The sequence below is a fragment of the Pan troglodytes genome, chromosome X (genome assembly GCF_028858775.2).
Source record: "Pan troglodytes isolate AG18354 chromosome X, NHGRI_mPanTro3-v2.0_pri, whole genome shotgun sequence".
Classification (NCBI taxonomy): Eukaryota; Metazoa; Chordata; class Mammalia; order Primates; family Hominidae; genus Pan; species Pan troglodytes.
In genome coordinates, this window is record NC_072421.2 from 107,363,751 (window position 1) to 107,385,891 (window position 22,141).

The 22,141-nt window shown below is 43.1% G+C and overlaps 1 long non-coding RNA gene across 1 annotated transcript; it reads right to left on the reverse strand.

The window, feature by feature from the left end:
* Positions 1 to 2,267: 2,267 nt before the first annotated feature.
* LOC134809322 (uncharacterized) lies at positions 2,268 to 2,564 on the reverse strand. Its single transcript, XR_010154764.1, has 2 exons — positions 2,508 to 2,564; positions 2,268 to 2,474 (listed from the first exon to the last, which is right to left on the reverse strand). It is a non-coding gene; the product is annotated as an uncharacterized LOC134809322 (long non-coding RNA).
* Between the last annotated feature and the right edge of the window lie 19,577 nt (positions 2,565 to 22,141).

Consider the following 22,141-nt stretch of genomic DNA (forward strand, 5'->3'; position numbering starts at 1 on the left):
GGCCTAATAAGGGAACTGGGCAGGTGGGGATAACTAAAAAAGAGTGCATAAAAGAGTATTGTCTAAGTTGGCACCAGAGTTGGGGAGTTTTAAGAGGTTTAGAAGCCTGGCTGTCAATACCCACAACAGTTATGGAGGCAAGGGAAACAGGCCCTTGAAAAGAAGGTAATGTGGAGTGGGTAGCCTCCGTATTGATTAAGAAGGGGACGGGCTTACCTTCCACTGTGAGTTACCAGAAGTTCGGCGTCTGTGATGGTCTACGGGGCTTCCGAGGCGATCAGGCAGCATCAGTCTTCAGCCACTAAGCCGAGAAGGGGTCAGTCAGAGAGCCTTGGGCCAGAGTTCCAGGGGCTCTGAGAGTGGCTGCCAGGTGAGCTGAACAGTCCAATTTCCAGTGGGGTCCCGCACAGATGGGACACGGCTTAGGAGGAATCCTGGGCTGCAGGCATTCCTTGGCCTGGTGGTCAGATTTCTGGCACTTGTAGCAAGCTCCTGGGGAAGGAGGTTCTGGAGGAACGCCTGGCCGCTGCGGTCCAGGCGTTTGGAAGTTCTTGTGTGCTGGAGATGTGGCTGGGGTTTGTCTCACAGTGGAGGCAAGGAATTGCAACTTTTTTCTATTATTGTACACCTTGAAGGCGAGGTTAATTAAATCCTGTTGTGGTGTTTGAGGGCCGGAATTTAATTTTTGGAGTTTTATTTAATGTCGGGAGCAGATTGGGTAATAAAATGTATATTGAGAATAAGACGGCCTTTTGACCTTTTAGGGTCTAGGGCTGTAAAGTGTCTCAGGGTTGCTGCCGAACAAGCCATGAACTGGGCTGGGTTTTTATATTTGATGAAAAAGAGCCTAAACGCTATCTGATTTGGGATAAAGAAAAAGGAACATTAACCTTGACTATGCCTTTGGCTCCAGCCACCTTTTTAAGAGTAAATTGCTGGGCAGGTGGGGGAGGGCTAGTCACGGAACGAAACTGTAAGCCCGACCAGGTGTGAGGAGGGGAGGCGATAAAAAGATTACAGGGTGGAGGAGCAGAGGCTGAGGAAGAATTGGGACCTAGCTTGGGCTGGCGAGGAGGGGAGAGGTCAGATGGGTCTGTAGAAAAGGAAGATTAGAAAGACTCAGCGACGCTTGGGGTTGGGACTGAGGGGACAGGTGGGAGGGAAAGAAGGAAGATTTGGGAGGAGTTGCACTGGGCACAGAGACTAGGAAGGGACTGATGTGTAAAGGAATGCCTGGACTTCAGGCACCTCAGACCATTTGCCCATTTTACGACAAGAATTATTTAGATCTTGTAGGATGGAAAAATTGAAAGTGCCGTTTTCTGGCTATTTGGAACTACTGTCGAGCTTGTATTGGAGTCAAGCGGCATTGCAGAAGAAAATAAGGCATTTAGGTTTTAGGTCAGGTGTGAGTTGAAGAGGTTTTAAGTTTTTGAGAACACAGGCTAAGGGAGAAGAAGGAGGAATGGAAGGTGGAAGCTTACCCATAGTGAAGGAGGCAAGCCCAGAAAAAAGAGTAGAGACACGGAGAAGGGGTGGGGGGTTCTTGCCCTTCAGAAAAGCAGAGAAGGGGTTGGGGCACAGAAATAAGGGATTGGGGCACAGAGATAAGAGGTCAGGGTGTGGAAATAAGGGATTGGGGCACAGAGATAAGAGGTTGGGGTGTGGAAATAAGCGATTGGGGGTTTCTTGCCCCCTAGGAAAGTGGGACTTGCCGCTAAGGGTGAAGGAGAAGGGGTTGGGGTACTTGCCCCTGCCCCAGGAAAGCGGGACTTGCTGCTAAGGGTGAAGGACCAAAGCAGGCGAACCTGCGTGGTCTGACACCCTTGAAACATGAGTGTATAATCAGAGAGGTGTCCCTGCAATGATTAAACACCAAGGGAAGGCTGCCTTCCCAGTCCGTGACCGGCGCCGGAGTTTTGGGTTCACGGATAAAACATGTCTCTTTTGTCTCTACCAGAAAATGAAAGGAATTGAAATTAAGAGAAGGGAGAGATTGAAGTGTGGCACCAAGATTGAAAGGAGAAAGAGGTTGAGGGATAGTGAGGGAGGTTGGAGAAGAGAGTAAAAAGAGGCCGCTTACCGGATTTGAAATTGGTGAGATGTTTCTTGGGCTGGTTGGTCTGAGGACCTGAGGTCGTAGGTGGATCTTTCTCACGGAGCAAAGAACAGGAGGACAGGGGATTGATCTCCCAAGGGAGGTCCCCCGATCCGAGTCACGGCACCAAATTTCATGCGTGTCCGTGTGAAGAGACCACCAAACAGGCTTTGTGTGAGCAACATGGCTGTTTATTTCACCTGGGTGCAGGCGGGCTGAGTCCGAAAAGAGAGTCAGCGAAGGGAGATAGGGGTGGGGCCATTTTATAGGATTTGGGAAGGTAATGGAAAATTACAGTCAAAGGGGGTTGTTCTCTGGTGGGCAGGGGTGGATCTCACAAAGTACATTCTCAAGGGTGGGGAGAATTACAAAGAACCTTCTTAAGGGTGGGGGAGACTACAAAAGGTACCTTCTTAAGGGTGGGGGAGATTACAAAGTACATTGATCAGTTAGGGTGGGGCAGGAACCAATCACAATGGTGGAATGTCATCAGTTAAGGCTGTTTTTACTTCTTTTGTGGATCTTCAGTTACTTCAGGCCATCTGGATGTATATGTGCAAGTCACAGGGGATGCGATGGCCTGGCCTGGGCTCAGAGGCCTGACACAATCCAGTCAAATATGCCAAACTAATCTCAAACACACAGCTCTAAGTCTTCACATATACCATTCCCCTTATCCTGATTTCCCATTTATTTCCTTTATTTTTGTTTGCTTTCTTCAATATCCATCTCAAGTCACCTCTTCAAGGAAGGCTTTCCCCGTGAGTATCACCCAATTTTGCTCTTTTAGCTTAAGTTCCCCTCAGCAACCATGTAGTTGTAGCTTCTACAACAGTACCCACTAAAATAGTTCTGTCTACCAGCTCCCTTGGAAAGTATTCCATTCCAAAACCCCCCTCCCATGCAAATGGTGAGTCTTTAGGAGAGGAATTCCATCTCTAGTCTATTTCAGCTTTCACCAACATTGGTCTTTCCAGTTTATAAACATTTCCCCCAAAATTAGGAGTAGCTTCTAATCCTGATTCATGACTTAAGATCCCACACAGTGAAGTAAATCTTTTGCTTCTACGTTGCTCCTAAACACCAGAAATGTTTAGTTCCTGTGAAAAGAGGAGTTAACCAACTGTTTCTTAGAGGAAAATCTGTTCCTCCCAACTCCTTCTAATGAACTAACACATGTATTGCACAAGAAACTATGCAATATATTATGGTGGCAGCATACAAAAAAAAAAAAAAGCTAGAGTTTCTGATGTTTGCATTCATGCTGGTGGGACTTCTTTACCTGGAGCAACTCTAGCATAGTTCAACAAATGAGACTTCAATGGACACTCTTTCAGAAGGCAGTATATAGCTGGGTGATTAAAAGCATGGGCTCAGGCATAACGTATACCTGGATTCAAATCCCACGTCTATAGCTTATGGACTGTGTTACATTAGCCTCGATATGCTCATCTGCAGAATGGGGATAATAATTTCTACTTCGTAGGGTTGTTGTGAGGATAATATGAATCAATTCTTGGCAGTCAGTAGTTTATAAATGTTATTAATTATGATTGTTTCCCCTCATTCTTTCACATATGTAAGAGCCCTATCCTTCCCGTCTTGTGCTAAGCCATAGGAAATTCCACAATTCGGGACATTTATGTGCCATAAGCCAAAAGAGGCAACAGTGATTAAGAGAATTAGGATGCCAGATAAAGCTAAAGGGTTCCATGTCTTTACAAATGGCAACCATTAAGAGGTTTACTAGAATAGCTGCAGGACATGATGGCAAGAAAAATAACGTGTGACTGAGTCAGCTGTTGGCCCATTTTCCCCTGCCTCCTCCTCCCTCCCCCACCCCCAACCCTCAACTTTAGTGAAGCCCAGTCTCAAGTAAGCCTGGCCAGAGGCAGCAGGTGGTAACAACTAACCTTTAGCCAGAGTGAGTGCAGGGCCAAGAAAACAACACAGCTCTCTCTGGCAAAGGCAATTCCCAGATGTGCCCATAGAAAGATGTAATATTTGCTCACCACAAAGTCTGCAAGTTTACATTGCAAGGATTGATCTTTCAAGCTTGCAACATTTTGAATAAACCTGAGTGGGAGATTGAGTCATGAGTTTATTTTGTAATCAATAATTTCATGGACAGATCTTATCCTTTCATTGCTTAATTTCTATCCTTGAGTCAATAACGGCCCCATATTTTGATCTCTGTGGTGACTTTCAATCAACTTTGGGGTTTTGCAGTTTTCATTCCAATGGGCTCACACTGCCAAAATGGATACTGTCATTCAATAAGGGGAAAACAGCTGTTTCCAGGCTCAGGCCTGGCCAGGAGATAAAGTAGTGCTGGTATCTGGTAAAAGGAAGTTATGCCTAGGTGGCATGTAAATAGTATTAGTACTTTTGAGCCATGGTCTCTAAATAAAATAGCATGTAAAAATATATATATATATATTGGCCGGGCATGGTGGCTCATGCCTGTAATCCCAGTGCTTTGGGAGGCAGAGGCGGGCGGATGATCTGAAGTCAAGAGTTTGAGCCTGGCCAACATGGAGAAGCCACATCTCTACTAAAATAAATATAAATATATATATATAGAGAGAGAGCGCCTCATCTCTACTAAAATATATATATTTATATATACATATATATTTATATATAAATAATATATATACATATCTATAAATAATATCTATACATAGACATATAAATAATATCTATATACATATATTTATATATAATTATATATACATATATATTTATATATAAATATATATATATATATATATATATAAAAGCCAGGCATGCCTATAATCCCAGCTACTCAGGAGGCTGAAGCACAAGAATCGCTTGAACTCAGGAGGCAGAAGCTGCAGTGAGCCAAGGTCCCACCACTGCACTCCAGCCTGGGTGACAGAGTGAGACTTCATCTAAATATATATATATATATTCCATGCAATAGTTGTTGTCATATATTATTTATAAGGGTAATTTGATGGCTAAAAATGAACATAGATAGAATACATGTTCTGGGTAAGTTCATGTTCTATAACCTAGTTCTTAGGTTAACTGACTTTATTCCCCGGGCCTTTCATACAATTTTGATGTTCTGTCTCTTCTTCCTTTGAAATAAAAAACCTATTTTTTTAATTTAACATTTCATTAGTGACAATTATTTCAAACATATACAAAGTTAGAGAGACTTATATAATGAACTCCCATGCATTCATTGCCTAGTTTTAACAATCATCAATATTTTGCCATTCTTGTTTCATCTATCCAACCCTCTCCCTAGTTAAAAGAAAGTTTTTTGGAGGGAATGAGCATTTTAAAGCAAATCCCAGACATTATGTCATTTCATTCATAAATAGATCAGTATGTATCTCTAACAGATTGTTTTTCAAAACAGAATCACAATACCATTCTAACAAAATCAGCAATGATTTTCTAAAGTTAGTTAATACTTAGTCCAATTTCAATTTTTCCTGATTGACAAGTTCTGCCCCAGAAGAGACTTTTGAAATGAGGAACTGGAGGCAGAAAAATGTGACATGCCTTGCCCAAGATCACAGAGCCAAGTAGTGAAAGAGCCATCCAGTAGTTCTTTTTACCTTCTCTACTTTTTTTGTTTTTGTTTTTGCTTTCTACTCTCCATTTACAGTCTCTGGTTGTCGTTCCTAGCTTTTTTTCCTTTCCATCTGATAAAACAGTTACCAGTTTCCATTTTAGGGTGAAAAAAAACAACAATAAAAAATAGGATCATGATGTTAGAAGTCATTGCTGCTCTATATGTTCTCAATGGAAGATTTGGCAGCAAATCAATGCCAGCGCTGATTGCTACCTGGCTTAGATGACTTTAGCAATCTCCTGTTCATATATTAAAGCTAATGGCATTCCCGTGTCTCTGTCTGTACGTGTTTGCTCTTCTGGCCGCACTGCTTCGGCATTTGGATACTTGGGAACTTTGCAAATACTTGCCCAAGATTCCAGCATTTCTTGAATCAGTGGCACACCCTGGCATATGCAAACAAGAACAACATTGTAGGGAGCAAGTCAAGTGCTCCATAGAAGTACAAAGAGAATTAACAACTAAAACTCTTTTTCAAAAAACTTTTAGGTTCAGGGATACACATGAAGGTTTGTTACATAGGTAAACTCGTGTCACGGGGGTTTGGTATACAAATCATTTCTACACCCAGGTACTAAGCCTAGTACCCAATAATTACTTTTTCTGATCTTCTCCTTCCTCCCACCCTCCACCCTCAAGTAGTCCCCAGTGTGTATTGTTCCCCTCTATGTGTCCATGAGTTGTCAACGTTTAGCTCCCACTTGTAAGTGAAAACGTGGTATTTGGTTTTCTGTTCCTGCATTAGTTTGCTAAGGATAATCGCCTCTATCTCCAACCATGTTCCCACAAAAGACATTATCTTGTTCTTTTTTACAACTAAAACTCTTAAAAGCAGCTGTGGATTAGGGATTGCTAGATGATGAGTGAGTGGGCCCTAAGGACCAGCAGAATGACTCAGGAAAAGCAGGGCTGAACATACCCTGCAGGAGATCTATGGAAAGATCAGTATAACTAGAGCCAACGATCCATGCTGGGAAAGGCCATGAGATTAAGAGAGGGCAGATTGTGGAGTGCCAGATGTGTTTAGCAGAGGAATTTGCATTTTTATACAAACTCCAAACAAACAAACACACAAATAAACAAACCACCAGGCCAACTTGTGATAAAATAGTTAGAAATGTAAATGAAAGTCCTATTAAACCCTAGGCCAGTCTGGGCAAAATAGTGAGACTCCATCTAAAAAATATACAAATATAAATATAAATATAAATATATATGATCATGGTAGTGTGTCCAGAATTGGTGGGTTCTTGGTCTCACTGACTTCAAGAACGAAGCTGCAGACCCTCACGGTGAGTGTTACAGTTCTTAAAGGCGGCGTGTCCAGAGTTTGTTCCTTCTGACGTTCGTATGTGTTCAGAGTTTCTTCTTTCTTCCTTCTGGTGGGTTCGTAGTCTCACTGGATCAGGAGTGAAACTGCAGACCTTCGTGGTGAGTGTTACCGCTCATAAATGGAGTGTGAACCCAAAGAGTGAGCAGCAGCAAGATTTATCGTAAAGACCGAAAGAACAAACCTTCAACACTGCAGAAGGGGACCCAAGCGCGTTACAGCTGCTGGCTAGGGCAGCCTTCTTTTATTCTCTTATCTGGCCCCACCCACATCCTCCTGATTGGTCCATTTTACAGAGAGCCGATTGGTCTGTTTTACAGAGAGCTGAGTGGTCTGTTTTGACAGGGTGCTGATTGGTGTGTTTACAATCCCTGAACTAGACACAAAAGTTCTCCACCTCCCCACTAGATTAGCTAGATACAGAGTGTCCACACAAAGGTTCTCCAAGTCCCCACCAGAGTAGCTAGATACAGAGTGTAGATTGGTACATTCACAAACCCTGAGCTAGACACAGGGTGCTGATTGGTGTGTTTACAAACCTTGAGCTGGATACGGAGTGCCGATTGGTGTATTTACAATCCCTTAGCTAGACATAAAGGTTCTCCAAGTCCCCACCAGACTCAGGAGCCCAGCTGGCTTCACCCAGTGGATCCCGCACAGGAGCCGCAGGTGGAGCTGCCTGCCAGTCCCGCGCCGTGCGCCCTCACTACTCAGCCCTTGGGTGGTCGATGGGACTGGGCGCCTTGAAGCAGGGGGTGGCGCTCCTCCGGGAGGCTAGGGCAGCCCAGGAGCCCATGGAGGGCGGGGAGGCTCAGGCATGGCGGGCGGCAGGTTGCGAGCCCTGCCCCACCGGGAGGCAGCTAAGGCCCGGCGAGAAATTGAGCACAGCAGCTGCTGGCCCAGGTGCTAAGCCCCTCACTGCTGGGGGCTTGCGGGCCGGCTGGCCGCTCTGAGTGCGGGCCCGCTGAGCCCACGCCCACCTGGAACTCGCGCTGGCCCACAAGCCCAGCAAGCCCCACGCGCAGCCTGGGTTCCCGCCCGCGCCTCTCCCTCCACACCTCCCTGCAAGCTGAGGGAGCCGGCTCCGGCCTTGCGCAGCCCAGAAAGGGGATCCCACGGTGCAGCGGCAGGCTGGATGGCTCCTCAAGCGTGGCCAGAGTGGGCGCCAAGGCTGAGGAGGCGCCGAGAGCGAGCTAGGGCTGCCAGGGCTGCCAGCACGTTGTCTCCTCTCAGTAGCACAAGCCTGGAGGTGGGCAGATCAATTGAGGTTGAGAGGTCGAGGCTGCAGTGAGGCATGACTGCACCACAACACTCCAGTCTGAGCGACAGAGTGAGAGCCTGTCTCAAAAATAAATAAATAAATAAACAAACAAACCTCAGAGTTCAGTATCTTTTCATTGGAAGAATATCTCCATGAAATGTTTGTAAGATTTCAGCTTTTTGCTTCATTGTGGTATAACATATTTAACCTAAAAGAAATGCAGCTGTTATATTGGCCTGAAATAAACCTTGGGCCAACTGCTCAAAAGGCAGATCTGCCCACCTGGACAGGCTATGGGGTGGGCTCCAGCCAGCTTGGGGTGATGAAAGGTGAGATTTGGGCAATGCTTTTTCTCTTTTTTTGAGATGTTGTCTCACTCTGTCGCCAGGCTGGAGTGCAGTGGCGTGATCTTGGCTCACTGCAACCTCCGACTCCAGGGTTCAAGCGATTCTCCTGCCTCAGCCTCCCAAGTAGGTGGGATTACAGGCACGTGCCACCATGCCCAGCTAATTTTAGTATTTTTAGTAGAGACGGGGTTTCACCATGTTGGCCAGGATGGTCTTGATCTCCTGACCTCGTGATCTGCCCATCTCGGCCTCCGAAAGTGCTGAGATTACAGGCGTGAGCCACCACCCCTGGCCAAGATTTGGGCAATGCTTAGGTTCTTAGATTTTTGGTAGCAGTTGAAAAATCACTGACTAAAGGTGAGAAAGAAGAGGGCAAGCTGACTCCCTAACTGGTTGGAACATGAAAATTTGACAGAAACAATGCAAAGTTATATTCAAATTATCTTGCTGTCCTTCAGTTCCAAAGCCAAACTATGTCTCTGATCAGTCATTTCCCACCATTACCAGTGAAGTTCTATTTGCGTTAGTGCAGTCCGATTATAATACATAATCAGGGAGAAATAGAGGCTTAAACAGCTTAACCCACTTACCACAAATGGTTGCTAGTCTACTTCTATTGAGGTCCAGAACTCAAAATTCTTGATTCCCTGTTCTTTCCACTTGTATAGTAAGTAATCTCCCTTTACCTTACTTTTCTCATCTGTTAAATGAGATGATAGTTCCTCTGTCATAGAATTTATGTGAGATTTCAATGAGTTAAAACATATAAGCACTCAGTAAATATAATTATTCCTCTACTCATTTATCCATTCACTTAACTAGTATTTGTTTATTATCTACCATGTATGTATACAAGAAGCTAGGCACTAAGAGGCAATACAAGAGTAAAGGACAGGCTCCTTCCTTCTAAAACTTAGAATGTGATGGGAAAGGCAAGACATATTTCATCAATCCATCACAAAACCTGTGTCAAGTTAGTAAAACAAACAATATAGGATACAAAAGAGGCCAGGAGAGGAGAAAATTTCTCCAAGCTAACTTTTGCTCTTCTTTAAGACACTTAAGGTTTCTAGGAAGACTTCCTTCCTTGACACCTCTCCATTCCATCCCTAAGCTCTGCTGCATGCCTCTCCTCTGTCCTCCCATAGTACCTTAGCATACTACTCTCATTCGTGCTCCATGGTGCTGTAAATTGTCTATTTCTCTGTCTTCCCCATTACAACCTGCTACTAACCCGAGATCTCTGTGCCTTGGTTTCTCATCTATTTAAATATTTAAATCAAATGACCTTCAAGAGCACTTCTAGCTCTAACATTCTAGAGGTATTTGTTATTTTAGCATCATAGAATATCTGAGGGCTGAGCTATTACTGCACATCTCTTCCCTACATTGAATGTGGTTAAAAGTCATAGTGGGAACTCTATAGGCTCTCAGGACTTTAACTTTCTTTCCAAAGTTTCTTGGTTGAAAAGTAACCTTTCCACATTATGTGAGCAGGAAGAGGAGATACTAAAACAATAAACACGTCTAGAGTTGCTTGTAGGGTGAACTTTTTTGGAGGCTATGTGGAAACATTTGACTGAATTTGTAACAAAAAATGATGCCTATCTCAATATGACTTTATCTTCCTTCCTCTTTATAAAAGGCCTATCTCAGTGACTTTCCTCTTTCAGCAACTTCAGCTCAGTAGTAACCATGTTTCACTTTGTGAAAGAAATAAGTATAAGAAAGTCACCCTGAACCAGGGAAACCATAAACCTGTCTTTGTCCATTCCTCTGTTCTCTGCAAGTTTCCTCCTCTTCCTATCGCTAATCCAACCTCTCTGGCTGAACTTCTCACATCCTTCAATGCCCTGAAGTCCTCATTCATAACCCTTTATGCCATATTGCCCACCCTTGATCCCATGAGCTACCTTTAATTTATGCACTTACCTGTTCATCAGCATTCATTAAGCACCTAGTCTCTATGAGAGCCAAGGAGTGGATCTCAGAAAGTTTCACAGAGAAGACATTGGAGCTTGGTCTTGAAAGAGAATAGGAGTTTGCTGGGGGATAAGGTTAGGAGGAAAAGGAAAGCGTTTTTCTGGGCAGAGAAACAACATCTACCAAGTCGATGGGACATAAAACTCATAACATATTTAGGGGCGCTGTAAGTAACTCAGTTACCTAGAGCATAAGAAATATCTATGTTCCCTATGTTGAAGGTGATGTTGGAAAAGTGAGCAAAGTACAAATATTGGAAGGCTGTGTGTGCTGTGCTAAGGGTTTGGATGTTATCCAACAAGCTATAGGGAGCCATTGAAAGCTTTTAGGCAGGAGATTAAAAATCAGATTTGCATTTAGAAAAGTCACTGTGACAGCAGCAGGAAGGATGGCTTGGGGAGGAAGATGACTAATAGAAGAGGGGGTTTGTCAGGACACTATTGCAATATTCCAGATAAAAGAGAGGCCTGAGTCAGAGCAGTGGCATTGGAGATGAATGGAAATGGACAGCTGGGCACACGAGTGGGACATTTAGGAGGTAGGTGAAAAGACTTAGCAACTGATCAAATGTGCGAGATGAGGGGGAGGTTTCTGACTCAGTTGATTGGTTGGATGGGAGTGCTGTTTATTAGAACAGAAGGCACAGGGGAAATCAGGCTTGAGGGAAAAGTAATGAAACACATTTCAGACACATTGAGTGCAAAAGGGTCTCTTTCAAGACTTGATAAACAGTGCCTGAAAGAAAGGTGAGCACCTTCTAAGTAGCTTAATGAGAAACTGCATGATTCTGTACAACTAATAAAAACAACTAATAAAATCAAAGATTAAGTTAATGCTACTGACTTGATTTCTTCACAAGAAGTCTGTTGTATTTAGAAATATTCATTAATTTAAAAAGCAATTTAGAAACCTACGCTTTATAAAACTGAAATGCATACAAGAGAAAAAATACATTATCGTGACCTTATTAAGTGACTGGTGTACAGCTTTTTAGCTGAATTGTATGAAATAAGTTGACCAGATTTTCCTTCTTCATTATAAAACCTTTTTACCAGAGGCTTGGAGCCAACTTAATTAGCTATGCTGATGGAAAGAGGAATAGCAAAAGTAATTGAAAACCACAGATGAAAGCCATGGGCAACTCCCAGGAAAAATGGCATGATGTAGCTCCTTGGAACCCTGCGTTGCTGAACTCACTGGCAGACACAAGTGGTCAGGCAGTGGCCTTCACAGAAAGTTCTGTGAAGAATGTTCTGGAAAGTCCACGTTTATAAGTAGGCAGCAAGAGAAAATAGCGGGAGGAAATAATAACATAATAACAATGAAGTGTAAAATTAAGATTAAAAGACCGTTCATTATTATGATCACACAGCTATTGATGGAGGTTGGATTATTTGAGAGAGCAAAGGGTGAAACTGCAATATAGTAGTGAATGAGTAACTAAAGAAACAAGGACAGACCTACATATTGCATTCCTGAGTTATAACTAGATACAGTCTTAAGTTTTCACATAGCCAAAAAGAGCTCTAAAGATATCTGAAACAAGAACAATTATTTATTTGTAATTCATACCAAAAATCTAGAAGTTATACCCAATTTCTCTTTTTCCCTCCCTCCCACCTCACACTCTATGTCAGTGTGTCCTGATGATTCTGCCTCCCAATTATGTCCTGAATCCACCTGCTTCTCCCCATCTCCTCTGTTACCTCCTTCGTCCAGGCTACCGACACCACCTGCTTCTCTACTGCAGTAGCTTCTCTACCCACCTCTACTTTTATCCCACTTCACAAACTATTCTCCACCTGGCAGTCAGAGGAATCTTAAACATTTTTAAACCAGATCATGTAATTCCCTTGCTTGAAACTCTCCAATGCTTTCTCACTATGTTGAGAAAAAAATCCAAACTCATTAAAATGGTGTAAAAAACCCTATACTTTCTGGTCTTTACCTACTTCTCCCACCTTATCTTTCATCACCCTCTCCCTCACTTGCTCAACAGCAGCCATACCCAGCTGCTTTCTGTTCCTCAAATAAACCAAGCTCTCCCCACCGTCAGGGCCTTTGCACTTGTTGTTCTCTCTGCCTAAAACCCCTTTCCCTCACATCACCATATGACTGACTGACTCACTCTTTTTTTTTAATGTTTTTTCTGTCACTGTGAAATGAGTAGCAAAGTACTGTTTCTCAGGCATTCATGATCTGACCCTTTTTTTTTTTTTTTTTGACGGAGTCTTGCTGTGTTGCTCAGGTTGGAGTGCAGTGACATGATATTGGCTCACTGCAACCTCTGCCTCCTGGGTTCAAGCAATTCTCTTGCCTCAGCCTTCTGAGTTGCTGGGATTACAGGTGCCAGCCACCAAGCCCAGCTAATTTTTGTATTTTTAGTAGAGACAGGGTTTCACCATGTTGGCCAGGCTGGTCTTGAACTCCTGACCTCAGGTGATCCACCCATCTCGGCCTCACAAAGTGCTGGGATTACAGGCGTGAGCCACCGTGCCCAGCCCATGATCCAATTTTTATATTTCTTTATTGAAATATAATTCACATACAATAAAATTCACCAATTTGAAAGTATATAAACCCATGGTTTCTAATATATTCAAAGTTGTGAAATCATCATCACTATCTAATTTCACACTTTTCTTCACCCCAAAAAGAACCCCAGATCTTTTAGCTATTACCCCTTATTCCTCTTCTCCTCACCAACCATGAATGTGTTACCTGTCTCCATAAATTTGTCTATTCCGGAAATTTCATATAAATGGAATCATACAATACATGGCCTTTTGTGACTGGTTTATTTCAACTGGCATAATGGTTTCAAAGATCATGTTATAGCACAACTTCATTCCATTTTGTAGTGGAATAATATTCCATTGTACGGTTATACCACATTTTGTTTATCCACTAATTGGTTGATGAACATTTAGGTTGTTTCCACTTTTTGACAATTATGAATAATATTGCTATGAACATTTGTGTACAAGTTTTTGTATGAGCATAGGTTTTCATTTCTCTTGGGTATATATGTAAGAGTTACATGACTGAGTCATATAATAACTATGCTAATATTTGTTGACTGACACACTTTTATTCAGGACTCTGCTCAAAGGGTACCTCCTCTGAGAGGCCTTCCCTGACCACTCCATCTAAACTAATTACCCATCCCCACCATCACATTACCCTATTTTGTTTTCTACGTAGCACTTTCCACTATCTAAAATAATCTTGTTTATTGTTTCAGTCTCTCCCTACTAGAACATCAACTCTACAAGGACAGAATGTTGTCAGTCTTGCTCACTGCTGTGCCCTCAGTACCTACGGACAATGAGCAGCACACAGAGAATATTCAATAACTATTTGCTGACTACAGGAATTAATCTATGGCAGAAATGTTCTTTTTTCCTACCACAGGGAGTATTTACAAATCTACTAATGACTATTTTAGTGCTTTTCTATTCCTTTAATTGTTCTTTGGGAAAAGTAAAAACTCACTCATTTCAATTATAGGAAGAAATAGCTATAGCAAAGACTGTGTCAATTATTTGACTTAGATTTGCCCTTCCCATCCAACCCTTTCATCTCCACCCCAGGGGTTGCAAAATGCAACCAAAACAGTATTCCTTTAGCGGCTGATCCCTAAGATTGCGAGGGATCGGGGAGACCAAGGTGGGCAGATTGCTTGAGTCCAGGAGTTTGAGATCAGCCTGGGGAACAGGGTGAAACCCCGTCTTTACAAAAAATACAAAAATTAGCTGGGTGTGGTGGCATGCAACTCTGGTCCCAGCTACCTGGGAGGCTGAGGTGGGAGGACCACTTGAACCCAGGAAGCAGAGGTTACAGTGAGCTATGATCATGACACTGCATTTCAGCCTGGGTAACAGAGCAAGACCCTGTCTCAAAAAAAAAAAAAAAAAAAATTAGATGAGGGTATTAAAGGAAAGAAAACTCCAGTGAGTAAAATGAGATGTGAGATGCCCCATGTTGCAGAGTTGTAAATTGAGGGTTTCTCCTTTGAAAAATGAGGCACTCTTCAAAATGCCTAGAATTCCTTTTTTTTTTTTTTTTTTTTGAGACAGAGTCTCACTCTGTCGCCCAAGCTAGAGTGCAGTAGCAGGATCTCGGCTCACTGCAACCTCTGCCTCCCGGGTTCAAGCGATTCTCCTGCCTCAGCCTCTTGAGTAGCTGGGATTACAGGCACGCGCCACCACGCCCACCTAATTTTTGTATTTTTAGTAGAAACAGGGTTTCACCATGTTGGTCAGGCAGGTCTCAAACTCTTGACCTCGTGATCCACCCGTCTCGGCCTCCCAAAGTGCTGGGATTACAGGCATGAGCCACCAAGCCCGGTCCCGATCTTTAGATATAAATTTAAACACATTTTTCCCTGGCAATACTCATATATCTAACCTGGAAATATTTCTAAGAAAAACAGTACTAGTTTGTTATAGCTTTATCAGGTAATGACAGAAAAGTTGTGTGATAACTTGGTTTTGACCCTGAAAAACAGTCATTTGTGTAAAACAAATGGTGCAAGTGTTGAGGGTAATGGGAGGAGGGTTATCTGAGGATTTTTTTCTCTTATTCTTCTTCTTTTTTTTTTTTTTTGAGACAGGGTCACACACAGTCTCACTCAGTCACCCAGGCTGGAGTATTGTTATCATGGTTCACTGCTGCTTCAACCTCCTCAGACTCAGTGATCCTCCCAACTCAGCCTCCCAAGTAGCTGGGACTACAGGCATGTGCCACCACGTCTGGCTATTTTTATTTTTTATTTTTTAGTAGAGATGGGGTTTTGCCACATTGGCCAGGCTGGTCTTGAACTCATAAGAGCAACCGATCTGTCCACCTCAGCCTCCCAAAGTGTTGGGATTAGAGGAGTGAGACACAGCGCCCAGCCTTTTTCTCTTCTTTTTTTTTTCTTTTTTTGAGACGGAGTCTCGATCTGTCACCCAGGCTGGAATACAGTGGCGCGATCTCCTCTCATTGCAACCTATGCCTTCCGGGTTCACACCATTCTCCTGCCTCAGCTTCCCGAGTAGCTGGGACTACAGGCGCCCGCCACCATGCCCGGCTAATTTTTTTTTTTTTTTGTATTTTTAGTAGACACGGGGTTTCACCGTGTTAGCCAGGATGGTGTCGATCTCCTGACCTCATGATCCGCCTGCCTCAGCCTCCCAAAGTGCTGGGATTATAGGCGTGAGCCACAGCGCCCGGCCCTTTTTCTCTTCTTAATAGGAAATGATATCAAAATTTGTATGCAAAATGTTTTCCTAACTGGTTTGCTTCAATTTGCCTTCATATGCCCCTGTTTGAGAGTGGAGGCTTAAAAAAATTCTAGATGCAGAATTGAATCGTGTGATAACTCATTAACATTTCAGGAGAAATCAGAGTTGCCTGTATAACATTTTTGTATGCATCCTAATACCTTCCCTCATAACTTTGCATGTCAAGGATACCTTTCAGGAAGTGTTCGTTGTTTGAAATTTCTGGTTGAATATACTAAAGCTTTAAACAAGCATGTGTTGGGTATAGTCTTGGATAGAGAGTAGAGGCCTGGCAGGAGGAGTAGAGACCGTTTTCTAGAGCTTTCCCCAAGTTGGAAATTCTCCCAAATGTAATCACTTCTTAAAAGGAAGTTTTAAGTAGAATAGCTCAAAGTGCAAAAGAAAAGTAATCACAGTGTAAATGTTTATAAATGTAGATACATTTCTTACAACCATTTATTTGCTAATGCATGCCTGGTGTCTATAGTAATATACAAAGCAGTGTGGAGTAAAACTAACAAGGTGAAGAGGAATATACTCAGGTCACCATTTACATGCAGTTTAAAAAGACGCAGAAGAACACTACATATTGTTTATGGATGCATTTATATGACGTAAAAGTACAAAAATGTGCACAAGAAGGACAATGTTCACATTCAGGGTCTCTGTAGATAGTAGGAGGATGAGAGCAGGATAATACACGGAGACCTCATTTGTATCAGTCACCTTTTGGTAAATGTTACTGAAATGTAATATATATATATATATAATAAATTGAAGGTGTACCCATGTAATCAGTGCTGTATCTGTGAAGTTTTGATTTGATTCCTTTATTATTTTATTATTATTATTTTTTGTTTTTCTTTGAGATGAAGTCTTGCTCTGTTGCCCAGGTTGTAGTGCAGTGGCTCCATCTCAGCTCGCTGCAACCTCCACTTCCCGGGTTCAAGCAATTCTTCTGCCTCAGCCTCCTGAGTAGCTGGGACTACAGGTGTGTGCCACCACGCCTGGCTAATTTTTGTGTTTTTAGTAGAGACAGGGTTTCACTATGTTGGCCAGGCTGGTCTCATCTTTCTAACCTCAGGTGATCCGCCGCCTTTGGCCTCCCAAAGTGCTGGGATTACAGGTGTTAGCCACTGCACCCAGCCATGCCTGAAATATTTAAAGGGAAAAAACCAAAACAAAACAAAACTCCACAAGGTCCCTGTAGGGGCAAGGGAAAACTTCCCATTCACCCTCTGAAGTTTCACTAAAAATCACTGACAAGAGGCAAATGAGCAGGAGAAAAGGCATACAAATTTATTTAACATGTATGGGAGTCTTCATTCTGAAGACTCAAGGATACAGAAGTTGTCCATTTTTATGCTTAGGTTCAACAAAGTATGGACAGCCGTGTGGAAATGTGGTTGGACAAAAAGAGTATGATCTAATGAATAGACGTGAGTGGAGAAAACCCAGCAAGTCCTCTCTAGATTCTTTTAGGCCTCTCTGAGCACGCATTCCTTCCTTCTGGGTGTGGGGCAGGACCCTCTCTGGAATGGGAGGTCTTATGACCTACAGTCAAACAAGGTAGGTCACATCATTTCTTTATGGCTGGTTTTGACACAGAAAAGTGGAAGGAAAATTAGAGCAGTATTTTTACGTTTTGTGTCTGGCTTTGGGGGAGAGGGGTTCTGGTTTCCATGACCTGTTTTGGGGAAGAGCGATTCTAGTTTCCTTGGCTAGCCTTGGGTGAGAATGGGACTGAGAGACAGGAGGGCAGGAGAAGGTCAGAGAAAAACTTCTGCTCCTGTGGATGCTGCTGAGGCCTTCATTTTGGGGTATTGTTTTCTGAATCCCAACAGCCCCAAGTGTTAGAGTACCCACTCCTTTAAATTCCCTTTCGCCTGTAAAGGCCTATGAAAATCCAATCAAAAAGAATCTTTGGGAAAAGTGATTTAAAAAACATAAGCACTACAAGTTACAATATGTCATTTTTCATTTTATGTCATTTTAATGTATGCTATCATATCAAAATTTAAAGAATTGTATTGACTTGGATCCAATGAGAGGGAATTTAATGTATATTGGGGCAAACTTCCCCCTTTTTTTCTTCAGCCACCTCCTAGCCGAACCCCAAATTTCCACAAAACTGATGGGGGGTTCTATTGTCTGCCAGAGAATCAATCCCCTTTCTCCTCCCAGTGATGGAAAAAAAAGAAAAATAAATTGGGGGGAAGGGAACATGGGCTCAAGGTTGTTTTGGTTTGGATGCTACCAATGTTGCCCTCTGCTGGTGGAACGCTCAACTTGCAGATGACCAGTTGCGTTCTTTTGCTGCTGTCAATCTAGTCCAACCCCAATTTATAAACAGGCTGTGCATGCTGAAATTCACTGTTTAAAGCTTACCTGCATTTTCCCATAAATGGAATCACTGTTTCGCACAGTGGCTGAGCCCCCAGGGTCACCTCCCAAATCAATAAAGTAATCAAAACCTACCCATGTTTCTAGGGAAAATGCTATTTGGATCAAGTATTCACCAAGTGTTTCCTATGTGCAAGGTATTGCAAGGGGTAAAAATGTAATTCAAGAAGAGTCTTTGCCTCTAAGACAGTTATTTATCTTGTTAGGAGAAATAAAACATTAGCATGAGAGACTATAAGAAGCTATCTGAAGTGGCCTCTTGTAGTATATGCAGGGAAGAGCGGTACATTCAGAGAGATACATATGGGAAACAATGAAGATCAAAAAGAGGAAGATATCCCTTCTGGGAAGGAGAAATAGGGGAAAGCTTTTTGAAAGCAGTTGAAGTTGAGATGAACAATGACAGTAAAGGGGGTAGTTTGTTTCAAGGAGAAGTAATTATGGAAGCAAAAGCATGGAAGTAGGAAAACATGGGTTGTGGTCTAGAAATGGCAAATAATCCCTCCTATTGAGACAGAGTATGAGGGGAGAATCCAGATATGTAACTAACCTGAAGGTCCCAGGCTATCCTTGACAGCAGGAACAGGGACAACTTGTTGGAACTGCTTGGAGCTGGACAATGACTCCCCTCATTCAGGTGGTTCTGGGTGAGGGGGTAAAGATGGATAGTGCAGCGGATTGAAGACTGTGAGTTGCTGGGGAAAGGAGGCTGGGATCTAGAATAGGTTTGTGAATTTGGAAGAGAAGCCCTGGTGAGGGCTGGGAAGTGAGCAGGAGATGGGGAACAGAGTCCCCCAATTTTCCCCATTCTGTCCCACTTCTCTATTCTCTTCTCTCTCATTTGTGGCCAGCCCAAGCAAGAGACTGGCACTGAAAGAACAAGAGGGTGAGGTGGGAAAACTTCAGGGGTAGCATGACTGGCTAAGAAGGATAGGATTCTCTCCCTTTTTCTCTCCCTTGACACTGTTATCTACTGCCTGCAGGGGAGGCAGGGGTCTTGGTAGTGGGTAGAGGAGGGGAGGTGAGAGTAGCTATGGAAATCAGGGGCTAAAAGGGATTTTTCCTTCATTCTTCTTCACCCTTCGAAGATAGCCTTTGTCACTGCTTGCCCTGCCAGGCGCCTGGCCTACAAGGGGCGAAAAATGGAGAAAGAGATGGATATCCTCCAGCCATGCAGCTAGGGTGTCAGTTCTTCTTCTTTTTTTTTTTTTCTTTTCTTTTCTTTTTTTTTTTTTTTTTTTTTGTTGTTGTTGTTTGTTTGTTTTTTTGAGACAGAGTCTTGCTCTGTTGCCCGGGTTGGAGTGCAGTGGCACGATCTCGGCTCACTGCAACCTCCACCTCCCGGGTTCAAACCATTCTCCTTCCTCAGCCTCCCAGGTAGCTGGGACTACAGGCATGCGCCACCACACCCAGCTAATTTTTTTGTATTTTTAGCAGAGATGGGGTTTCACCATACTGACCAGGCTGGTCTCGAACTCCTCACCTCAAGTGATCCGCCCGCCTTGGCTTCCCAAAGTTCTGGGATTACAAACATGAGCCACCACACCCGGCCAGGGTGGCAGTTCTTGGGTGGCAAATAGATGTGGTTAGTCAGACATCCATCAGAGAGGCTGCCTACCTCTTTTTCCTACGTAAACGGAGGGAAAATTTATTGCTATTTGTGACATTCCCTGTGCAGGAGGAGAGAGCAACTTACTGTCACCAGAGAAGTTAAGGCACGAGTTTCAAACTCAATTTGACAGCAGTAATGATAACCATAAAATAGCATTTAAGCTGGGTGTAGTAGTGGCTTGCACCTGTAGTCCCAGTTGCTCGGGAGGCTGAGGTGGGAGGATCACTTGAGGCCAGGGGTTCTAGGTCAGCCTGGGTAACAGAGGGAGACCTGCATCTCTAAAAAAAAGAAATAACTAAAATAACTAGCTAGCATTGGTTGAGGGAATGCTGTGTGGCAGGCACTGAGCATCCTTATCTCACTGAATCCTCACAGTAAAAGCAGTACAGATGCAAGCCCTAAGGTCAAGCCAATCTGAGTTTAAGTCTTCACCCTGTCGCTCACTAGTTAAAGCATAGTGCTTGACACAGAGTAAAAACTCAGTAAATACGGAATAAATATTCATCAATTAACAAATCAATTGATATTAGTCATTAATATGAATAAATATTACTATATACACACAATCAATCATATGAAGCAGGTACTATTACTATCTTCTTCTTATAAATGAGGAAGTTGAGGCCCTGAGAAATTAAGGACTCTGTACAAGTTTACACAGCTACTAAGTGGCAGAACCTGAATTGAAAACTAGTTGTCAGTGCAGAGTTTCTGTTTGAGATGATGACAATGTTCCGGAAATAGATAGTAGTGATTGTACAGCATTGTGAATAGACTTAATGCCACTGAATTATATACTCAGAAATGATTAGAATGGTACATTTTATGTTATGTATAACACACACACACACACACACACACACACACACACATCAGTTGTCAGACACTGGGATTTTAACCACTGTGTCATATACATGACCTCTCAATGGGCATTAATCAAGTTTCTATTATTCAGAAGACCCTCCCAATGTCATAAAGCGAGGGCTAAATTTGCAATCAAAAGACCTCTGTTCAAACACTGTATCTGCTTCTTACAATGAGTAAGTGGCTAAGACTTGTCTGAGTTTTCTTGGGCCAAAAGGGGTACAAGTCCTACACAAGCCCTTCTCCAAGAGTTCACTTCAATTGCAGACACTCAGGTCCCTGTAATGTTACTGGATAACCTTGGGGAGAGGGGATCCAGATCAATTTGAGCCCCTGACAAGGAGGGCAAGGAAGCTCTGAGCCAGCTTACCCATTCTTAGTTACTCCTCTTCCCAAAGTGAAATGTGGCAGCTACTGGGTGGGGACTTTTAAGAGGAAGTGAGACAGCTACTGATAGGGGAACTTGAGGAGGGCCCCCTTGGAAAGGGGAAGGAAGATGAGCACATATTGAGATAAACCATTTTCAGGGTGTTAAAAGTAGATTAAAACCAGTGTTTTTACATGTCACAAGAAAGAAATCCACACCACAAACAATCCTAGTAGCTACTTTTCCTGCAAAAGTAATCATTCTTTTATCCAAGGTTCCTTGGGGATTAAACAACAACAACAAAAATCCCTCAAAGTCCTTGTCAGCTTCTTTGGTTCCTCTATGACTTTTTACTGTACTCAATGGAGAGAAGTGCTCAGTAACAACCGAGTCCCCAGATACACCATGACATTGCAAGAGAAGATGAAACATGAGGAAATCCACCCCCTTCCCATTTTCCAGACCACATCCTCCTCCCCTGTTCAATCTCCCTAAAGTTTTCACTAGGCTTGTTCAGGTCAGGAATGAACTATAACCAGTGGATGCTGCCCTCTGCTGCAAAGCAGGCTTCATCCGCGGCTGCACAGCCAGTCTTGGCTTCCACAAGACCTCTCTTGTGTTAATGATTCAAAGCACATGTTTGTAATTAAAAATAACAATAATAATTCAGGGTACCAGGCTGACCACGCAAATATAGTTATCCTGAGAGGGGGGCTTGCAGAACACCTTTCAGGGCAAATCCCCCACCACCTTTACATAGGACTGAGACAGCCTAGAAAAGTACAGAATGCTTTACTGTTATTTTCCTCATCCTGGCCCCATGCACTAACTAGACACAGTCTTTCCAGAGAAATACCAACATGACACAACCCCACGGGGGCATTGGGTGCCTCTGTTCTGGATTTGCCTCCTTCTGCTTCACTTCAGTTGTCTTAATTCCATTCACCTTGGTTCTCTGAGCCCCGGTTGACACAGCACACTGGCTCTCTACGCTCC